The sequence below is a fragment of the Nicotiana tabacum genome, chromosome 1 (assembly GCF_000715075.1).
Source record: "Nicotiana tabacum cultivar K326 chromosome 1, ASM71507v2, whole genome shotgun sequence".
In the NCBI taxonomy this organism is placed as follows: Eukaryota; Viridiplantae; Streptophyta; class Magnoliopsida; order Solanales; family Solanaceae; genus Nicotiana; species Nicotiana tabacum.
Window position 1 is genome coordinate 95303359 of NC_134080.1, and position 10358 is coordinate 95313716.

The window sequence follows — 10358 nt, forward strand, 5'->3', positions numbered from 1 at the left end:
CGTCACTGTCTGAGTCAGAATAAGCTCATTGTTGTCGTTGGTCACCACATTCATTCCACCTTTTTTTGGTACACATTGCACCGGAGAAGTCCATGAACTGTCAGAAATGGGATAAACCACACCTGCGTCAAGCCACTTGATAACCTCTTTCTTTACTACTTCTTGCATAGCCTCGTTTAGTCTTCTTTGATGCTCAAGTGAATGCCTCGCATCCTCCTCCAATATGATTTTATGCATGCAAAAGGCAGGGCTTATACCCCGAATATCAGCTAGAGTCCATCCGATTGCCCTTTTCCGCTTTTGATGAACCGCCAAGGTAGCCTTAACCTGCATGTTAGTAATTCAAGAAGAAAGAATGATAGGTAAAGTAGAATTTGAACCCAAGAATTCATACCTGAGGTGTGGAGGAAGTGGATTCAACTCCAACACTGGTGGCTCCTCAATCGATGGCTTCATTGGTGGAGTTTTATGGTTTTCAATATCTAAAGATAGCCTTCTAGGCTCATAAGAATATGAACCCATACCATGCAATGCATTCACGCACTCCACTCTACTAGCATCATCCATATTAAGAAGCACGGCCTCAAGAGGATCTTCAACATGGATCATGGAACTTGTGTCATCTACTATCACAGTTGTGACAATGTCCACAAATGAACACACCTCTGTGCTATTGGGTTGTCTCATTGATTTGCAAACATGGAATACCACCTTCTCATCTCCCACTCGGAATGTCAACTCACTCGCTTCAACATCAACCAATTCCTTCCCCGTAGCCAGGAAAGGTCTTCCAAGAATAATCGGCACTTCAAAATCCACCTCACAATCTAATATGACAAAGTCGGCCGGCAATATGAATTTATCAACACGGACAAGAACATCATCGATTATGCCCAAGGGACGCTTCATCGATCGATCCGCCATTTAAAGTCTCATTGAGGTAGGTCGAGGTTGCCCAATTCCCAAAGTCTTGAAGACCGAGTACGGCATCAGATTAATACTAGCCCCCAAGTCATAAAGGGCCTTTGCAAAATCCGCACTTCCGATAGTACAGGGGATAGTAAAAACTCCGGGATCCTCAAGCTTGGGTGCCATTGAATGCACAATGGTACTCACTTGATGAGTCATCTTAATTGTTTCACACTCCATTGACCTCTTCTTTGTAACCAAATCTTTCATGAACTTCACATACCCTGGCATTTGCTTAAGTGCCTCAACCAAAGGAAAATTGATTGTGAGGCTCTACATCATGTCAATGAATTTTTTTGAATTGATTGTCACTCTTTTGCTTTGCTAACCGTTGCGGATAAGGTGGAGGTGGCCTAGGCAAAAGTTCCTTGACTTTTTGTACGACCGGCTCGGGCATGTCAATCACGTGTTCCCTAGACGGGTTCATGGCATCTTGAGTCTCTACCTCGGCCTCTTCATTAATATCAATCTGCACATCATTGTTCGCATTTTTATTAACCACATCATCAACAATCAAAGGTACATCATCATCCCGCAACTCAACATCTTCATCCATAACCTGCTTTTGCATTGAGGCATTCATATCACCGCCTCTCCCACTTCTTGTTGTAACTTCCATCACATGATTATTATTCCCACCCTTCGGATTCACCACCGTATCACTTGGTAGCGCACCCTTGGGACGAGTATTCAATGCTTGAGAGATTTGGCCTAATTGCACTTCCAAGTTCCGAATAGATGTGTTATGCAAAGCTAGTTGGGCCTCGAAATCTTGGTTCTTTTTAATCATTTGCTCGAACATGCTTTCAATTCTCCCTATATCACTTCCGGACGAACTCGGACCTTGAGAAGGAAAAGGGGGTGGGTTGTTCGGTTGTTGGTACATGGGGGGCCATTGAAAGCTTTGCCCCCGATTACCTTGGTTCCCGCTATTGTTCCACCCTCCTTGATTGTTGTTGTTTCCCCAATTATTGTTACTACCATTCCAATTTCCTTGGTTTCTTTGATTACCCCAATTGTTGTTTTGGTTGTTGTTATTCCAATTACCTCCGCCTTGTTGTTGATTGCCCCAATTTCCTTGAGGACGCCATTGTTGATTTGAAGAGTTACCTCTATTCCCTTGGTAGTTGTTGACATATTGGACCTATTCGCTTTGATCATCATAGCACTAATTTGAATAACCACCACCATCATTGTTGTTGTCATATTGTTCACAATTACCTTGAGGTTGTTGTCCTCTTTGCCTCCTTTTCAACATAGAAACACCTTCCATTGCATTGACTTGGCGCGGGTTTTGGACTTGTTGCAATTGCGACTTTGCCAATTGATTCATATTGTTGTAAGCTCGGCGATGGCTTGGCCATGATCGTACAATTGCTTGTGCAAATGGATGACCGTGGGGTCACCTTGGGGCACATTTGCTCGGCTTTTCCATGCCGAAGAGGTGTCGGCCATTTCATCAAATACATCACATGCCTCTTGGTAAGAAAGTTTCATAAAGTTCCCTCCAGCCAATTGGTTCACAATGCATTGATTCGTGGTGTTGATGCCCCGATAAAAGGTTTGTTGAATCATATCCTCGGTCATGTCGTTTTTAGGGGGCACTCTTTCACCATTGTTGTATATCTTTTCCATATCTCGTGCAAAGGTTCCGTTGGCTCTTGCTTGAAAGCTAGAATTTCATCCCGAAGAGCTGCCATATGGCTTGGAGAAAAGAACTTGGAAATAAATTTGTGCGCCAATTCATCCCATGTTTGTAATAGAATGATTGGGGAGCCTTTCTAACCAATCCAATGCTTTACCCCGAAGAGAGAACGGGAAAATCCTTAACCCCAATGCATCCTCGGACATGTTTGTCTGCTTGCTACCCCAACATGTATCCACGAATCCCTTCAAGTGCTTGTAGGCATTCTGATCGGAGGCACCCGTGAAATACCCTATTTGCTCGAGCAAGGTCAGCATAACATTTTTGATTTGAAAGTTCCCCGCCCGGATTCAGGAAGGAACAATAGCACTGGCGTATCCTTGATTTGGTAAAACTCTGGGAGCCACTCTTGGTGGTGCCAGAGGAGGGTCTGGAATATTGTTGTTCTCATTTGCATTTACATTGACATGTTGGCCTCTTCGTGGAAGTTAAGGTAAGACCTCATCTTGTTCTAGATCCTCTACCTCCTCCCCCGCTATCACATTGCCGAGAGGGTCATTTGCATTAAGAGCCATTTGTACCTGATTGATCGACACAAATAGAATTAGTAAACAAGAAGGAAAGAGAAGCAAAACACAAAACTAACTAACCAGATAGTCAACACCGTAAGCTCCCCGGCAACTGCGCCAAAAAGTGATCACTGCCAACTCGACACTACACTATGGTAGGAAGAGCGGATCGCAATAGCTTTTACCCAATAGAGGAGGTCCGGGATCGAATTGCCACAGGGAGCTAATAGTGGAGTTGTATTTTCTGTCTAACCTAGAGTTGCGGTTGTGCTTATAATGTCACTTCAAGCATCTTTTGAGTTTTTGTATTTATAACTACTATTATAAAACTACGGATTAAAGCTATATTATGCTAGGAGAATATTGCTAAGTTGTAGTTAATGGGAAGGAAGAGCACTAGGGTCGTGGTGTTACCTTGGTGGCTAATTGACGGGTAGATGTTACTTAGGTTCGATTGACTTATTTGGGGCTTATGCTATAACCGTTGCACAATTTTACCCACTCTCACACCTCTCGGTAGAGAGAGTGATTTTGCCCAATTGACTCTCTCGAGACCAATTGGGTTGGCAAATTAGACCAAGCAACTAGGGTTCAAGTAGGGTGATTACTCTCTCGAGATTTAACCCGTTAATTGGGACTATCATTTCTCATGAGTCCATCCTAATTCCTTGTTGGTTCAATTTTGAGGTCATAAACTCTCTTTCTCAAGAAGAGTTAAACTCACAAAGCTTGAATCAGTGTTTGCAACCACCAATTCTAAATTAAATCATAAAATCAACCCAAATAACAAACACCCATAGTCAATCTAACCCTAGATGGCAACACCCATCAATTACCCACACTAGGGTTGATCCACAACCCTAGCTAATGGGTTTAGCTACACATAATTAAAGAAGAAACTGAAGAAATATATGAAGAACTACACATATTAATTAATTACTAAGAAGAAACTACAATAATCTATTGTTAATGGGAAGCAAATATGCCAAAAATGGCTACAACACCAAGCGCAACTATTCTTCCGTTCTCAGATCTGACCTCCCTCCTAAAAAATAGTAAAATGTTCTATTTATACTAGGCTGGAAAAACTGGACAAAAATACCCCTGTGGGGTCAGTGCGGGCCGCACAAAACTGACCGCGGCCGCACTGGCTCTTGGGCTTCAGTTGTTTGATGACTTGAACTGGGGGATGCGGACCGCGTGTGAGTGTACCGCGGCTGCGAAGGCAACTGGCACGATCCGCGTAGACGTGACCGCGGACCGTATGAGGACAAATGCCCTTTGTTGAACCCTATGAATGCGGACCGCACAGAGCAGGAGTGCGGCCGCGAAGCTTCTCTGCGGGCCGCGTGAATCCTACCGCGGCCGCGTGACCTTAAGCTTGAAAATGTCCAGTCTCTGAACCTCCTAGTGTGGCCGCAGTCATTGTTACGCGGTCCGCACTAGGCCCCTTTTTCTTCACTTCTCTTAGTCTTTGATACTTGAGCAGGTTTCACTCCTTTTTGAGCCGATCTTTGACATTTCGTCACTTTGTCAATCAACCCTGCAATCAAGCACAACTTGTGAGCATTTTGGGACTGTTTTTGTATCAATTTATACTCAAAGCATAGGCAAGTAGGGACATAAACACTTTAAAATCCTAACTTATCAATAGGCTTTGGCATCGGTCGTGGAATTTTGAAGTTTCAAAGTTCATTGATTTTGAATTGAGGTGTGATTTGTTGTTTCGATGTTGTTATGTGTGTTTTGAGGCCTCGAGTAGGTCATTGTTATGTTATGAGACTTGTTGATATATGTCATAACCCAAAATCCATTAAAGGTCGTGATGACACTTGAAACCACTGTAAGGTAAACCAATACCAAATAGTTAATTAAGTTCTCATTTTAATATATTCGAAATCATAAATTTCTTTCGATTTAACTTGCAAAAGCTGAACTTTACAGAATAATTAAAAATATTTTCCAATTCTAGTACTGTATATCCCCTAATCCTAGAACCCGGTGTCACAAGTGCATGAGCATTTATTAGGAAATAAAATAAAATGAAATAACTTTCCAGAATACAAATTTGGAAAGGAAAGAAACTACAAGTACTCTGAAGAAGACTCTGCTGGTTGCGAATCGTCTCATAAGATGCAACTCACCTAAGTCCCTGTATCAACAGCACCACTGCACCTATGGGGCCACTGAAAACACATGTGCCTCTACAACAAAATGTACAGCAAGTGTAGTATGAATACAAAAATAATGCATACCCAGTAAGTATCCAGTCAAAACTAGAAGAAGTAGTGACGAGAGGTCGACTCTGACACTTACTAGTGGTCCAATAATATGATAATATGAAATTCTAATAAAGCATGGTATACAACAATAAGACTCATAACAAGAAATAATTGAACAAGTCTTCACCATATTTAAGAACCTAAATCACTTCCTTCCGTTAAAACATATGATCACACAGACAATGAATTTATACCAATTATAAAAGGGACTTCCAATTCTATTATCACACACGAATTCCATCGAGGACGTTCGGGCCGGTCAAACATAAATGTAAATTGTGCACTGCCGAGGGTCGAATGGCGTGACCCGTAGATACATCTATTACCCAGCTCGTGAATCATATATGTGAAGCGGTCAAATATAAATTTAAGGAATTACCCCGCTCGCGGATCATACTTGCGACGCGGTCACACATAGATTTCTTAAGTTATTATAGTATTCTTCCATTCTTTTCAAAATACGAAGTTCAAATGAAAACTTTTAAGATCCCAACTTTTTCTCAATTTCAAAACATTTAATAAGCACACTTAATCTCGCTCTCTCTAAAGGCGAACAATAAACATAAATCAATAACAATATTAACAAGGCATGACGTAAGCCTAAAACTACCCGGACATAGGCATTGCTAGTATCTACATACGTACTCTCGTCACCTCGTGCATACGTAGACCCCACAAATAGAAGCACATAATAATTTAGTACAACTTATGGGGTTAATTCCCTCTTACAAGGTTAGAAAGGAGACTTACCTTGATCTGATGTTCCATAACCGGCTCCCAAGCCCTTCCGACAACTCAAACCGATGCCCAACGCTCCAAAACTAGTCAATAATTATGCAAACCCATTAATACATACTCAAATACTCATTATAATCCTATTTACAACAAATTCCCAACTCTGCCTTTAAAGTCTATAAAATCACCCTCGGGCTCACGTGTCCGGATTCCGAAAATATTCGAAGATAAACTTTACCAATAACCCCACGAACTCAAATGTATAATTTGTTTCCAATTACATGCCCAAATTCGCAGTCACAATCCATAAATACCAATTTCTAAGTTTTTCTTCAAAATCCCAAATTTTCACAAACTTTACGTGTATAATTCCATATACAAGCCATGTATTTAACTCACTATGTGCGGGAATTACCTACCTCATAATAGATGATGAAATCCCCTCTTCAAATGCTCCAAAAATCGCCCAACCAAAGTGAAAATGTGAGAAAAATGAGCAAAAAACCCGTATTTATAAAACATACTACCCGGCCAGACCTCTCGCACTTGCGGTCCACCAGCTGCTTCTGCGGCTCCGTACCTACGGAAATTCACATCGTAGGTGCGGTTTAAACTAAACTCAACCACGTCCGCTTCTGCGAGCTGAATCCGCTCCTGTGGTGTGCTTCTGCGGAACCCCGACCGCTCCTGCGGTCTCGCTTCTAAGGGAGCTATGTCGCACCTGCGCCCTAGCCAAGCCCAGTCCAATTCCGCTTCTGCGGGCTCGCACCTGCGGTGCCTACTCCGCAGGTGCGATAACACAAGTAGTCCTCAACTTCAACAGCTCTTCAACTCCAAACCTTGATCTGTTAACCATCCGAAATCAACCCGAGGCCCCCTGGACCTCAACCAAACATACCAACAAGTCCTAAAACACCATACAAACTTAATCAAGCCCTCAAACACATCAAACAATGCTAAAATCAGGAATCACCCTCCAATTCAAACTTGAAACTTCAATTTCTACTTTAGATGCCGAAATCTATTAAATCACGTCCGATTGACCTCAAATTTTACACACAAGTTACATTCAACCTTACGGACCTGCTCCAACTTCTAGAATCAGAATCCGACCCTGATATCAAAAAATCCACTTTCGGTCAAACTTCTCAAAAACCTTTAAATTTCTAACTTTTTCCAAACGACTCTGAAATGACCTACGGACCTCCAAATCAACATCCAGACGCGCTCCAAATACCAGAATCACCATACGGAGCTATTCCCTGACTCGGAATCCCAAACGGACATCGATAACATTGAAATGCACTTCAACTCAAATTTATAAATTTCTTCCAAAATGCCAACTTCCACAATAAATGTTGAAACGCTCCAGGTCATCCAATACCCGATCCAAACATACGCCCAAGTCCCAAATCATCATACGTTACTGGAACTTTCATATCCTGATTCTGAGGTCATTTACTCAAAAATCACTAGTCAATTTTCCAACTTAAAGCTTCTGAAATGAGAATTCTCTTTCCAAATCGACTTTGAACTTCCCGAATTTCAATTCCAACCACGCGTACAAGTCGTAATACTTGAAGTGAAGCTACTCATGGCCTCAAACCGCTGAACGCCATGCTATATCTCAGAACGACCGATCGGGTCATTATATTCTCTCCCACTTAAACATACGTTCGTCCTCGAACTTGCTAAGGACTGCTCTAGAGTTGTCTGAAATCACTATTTAACACCTCGTGCACCTACCCGTGCTATCACGACTCAGTTAAGCACATTAGCTTGAGCAAATCTGCAGATTTTCCCTTTTTACTTAGCCAAATAGTCCTTAGAGCTCAATTCCAACATCCAGAATTGTTTGCTAGGCCTGCTTCCATCATACGAACACCGTATCGATCTCTATGCGATGAACCAATACTTGATTGCATACCTTTGTTGAATCCACATGATGCACTGCATAACATACATGACCATAATAAAATCCTCCGATAACATTAGCCAAAATTCACCTCATGACATGAGTAAGTCTTGTTTCAACTCTGGCAATATCGTCACGATGGAAGAGATGCGTAGAAATTCATAACCAACTGCCAAGTCAACAAACCATTGAATCTCTCCTCTTGACTAGAATCATCATCCCATTATGAACCCAATAATGGTATTTGCTCTTTAATATGCTTCATATAATCTGATCGCACTGATCTAGATCCAATAATCTCGTCTCACCCAGTACGAGCGGCTCAGGCAATAAGCCACTTCAGACAAGACCAAAAGTCCCATATGATGACACAATGTGTCAATAAGCTACCAACTCGAATGTGATACATAAGGAAAACAAACTATAGAAAGGACTACTTAACCCATGTAACTAATTAGACAACCGAAAAGGTGTTATGAACCTTCCTCAGAAAATGGGAAACAAAACACACACGAATAGATATAGGGGACTATACTCAACATCACATTGTTGCGGCATGCAACCTGATTGATACATAATACCGTTGCGGCTTGCAACCCGATCCAAAAAACATACCTGAATATCGGCCACAAGCACGCCAAGTGCATAATACCATCCCTAGGGAGACAGATAGCACCGTACGCTACAAAACTCAAGCACAACTAAGGTGCGATATATGATCTGATCTGAATCTCAAGAGCCATCCTGCTCACATAACACCATCACTATGCGGAACCTCAACACAATGAAATTTATGAAGCCGGTTTACAACTCACACGGCACAATATAGTGTTGCATGAAATAGCCAATGACGAAACAACATCCAACGTCTGAATACTCCCCCACAAGGAGCGCTATGCTGAAATGAATACATTCGGCCTGATATAGAGCCCACATTCACATTTAGATCCATCCATAGACCTCTATCCAATTCTGATCATACTACACTAGGCTAGTAACCTTTCAAGGATCCACAATAACATATCTTCCCATGACACACAAGGAGAACCGTCAATCCGGAACAAACTTCCACAACCTACAACCAAATGAACCGAGTGCCCTTCAGGCATAAACTCTCACATGAACGATAGTACCACAATATCCATACTTGGTTCAAATCTTCGATCAATCAAGTGATTACATGTCACACTTATACAATTTTCCCATGGGACAGGCTCCCAAAGCCTTCAACACCAGGTAACAAGTCTGCACGTCCATACCATCTGCCACACTAATGCTGTAATGCAAATAAAGAATCCGCAATTAGTACGTGAAGCCTAATTACACAGGACACCGATCTCAGGTGACGCAGAAGACAATACCAGCTGACTCTATCCATCTGAGTCCTTTCTCGCTCATCTGAGCTCGTGCTATTCTTGCCAATTCCAACGACAACCTTGATCCTCAATTTCCAATCCTCATGCCGCTCACTGTGCCTAACATGCCAATATGCGGCAGTACAAAAATTTCCTCATAACTCCCGAACCACTAATAGGGTACACATTTCAAGAGAACCATTGCAACACGTGACTGAATCCTTATATCCGCAGAAAATACAAACCTCAAGTAGTGGTCTAAACCACCATAACTCTTCCGGGATCCGTATGCACATAACATGCCATAATACTCAAAAGCCTCCAAACAAAATCAATTATGGCGACCGTCAAACCTAGCATGTACCGTCACAAATCACATGAGTAACTCAACATGTTGAGAGAGCTGATCATTGCTATCATTATGCCGATTCAACCATTGCTAACCGATCTGACTCTTCTAATATACCCTGGACTTGCCTTAGGAATAATAATAGCTCCATTCAAAAGATAGAAAACTCAATTAACACTCGTCCCGAGTGACCCTATTGTCTCAAAACCCACGAACACTTTCATACCCTCATTGTGCGCTTACTCGCGACTTCAACTGGTACACCCATTCTCATAATTGTTATATAAATCCAAATTTATTTCCCCATTCCTCTTATACTGCACCGCAGACCGGAGGTAACGCAAAACACCCCAAGCTCCTTTATCATAATCTGTTGCAAAAGCTCGATACTCAACCATACTTTAGACTCGAAATCCTTAGGCACCCCGCTTTAACCTTTGAATCCACTAGGACCGTTATTGAGTGTCACCAACTCTGACTGGGTCCCGAATATAATCAGTTCCAAGGCTCTGCTAGCACATGAATAGCCTCTCAAAGAA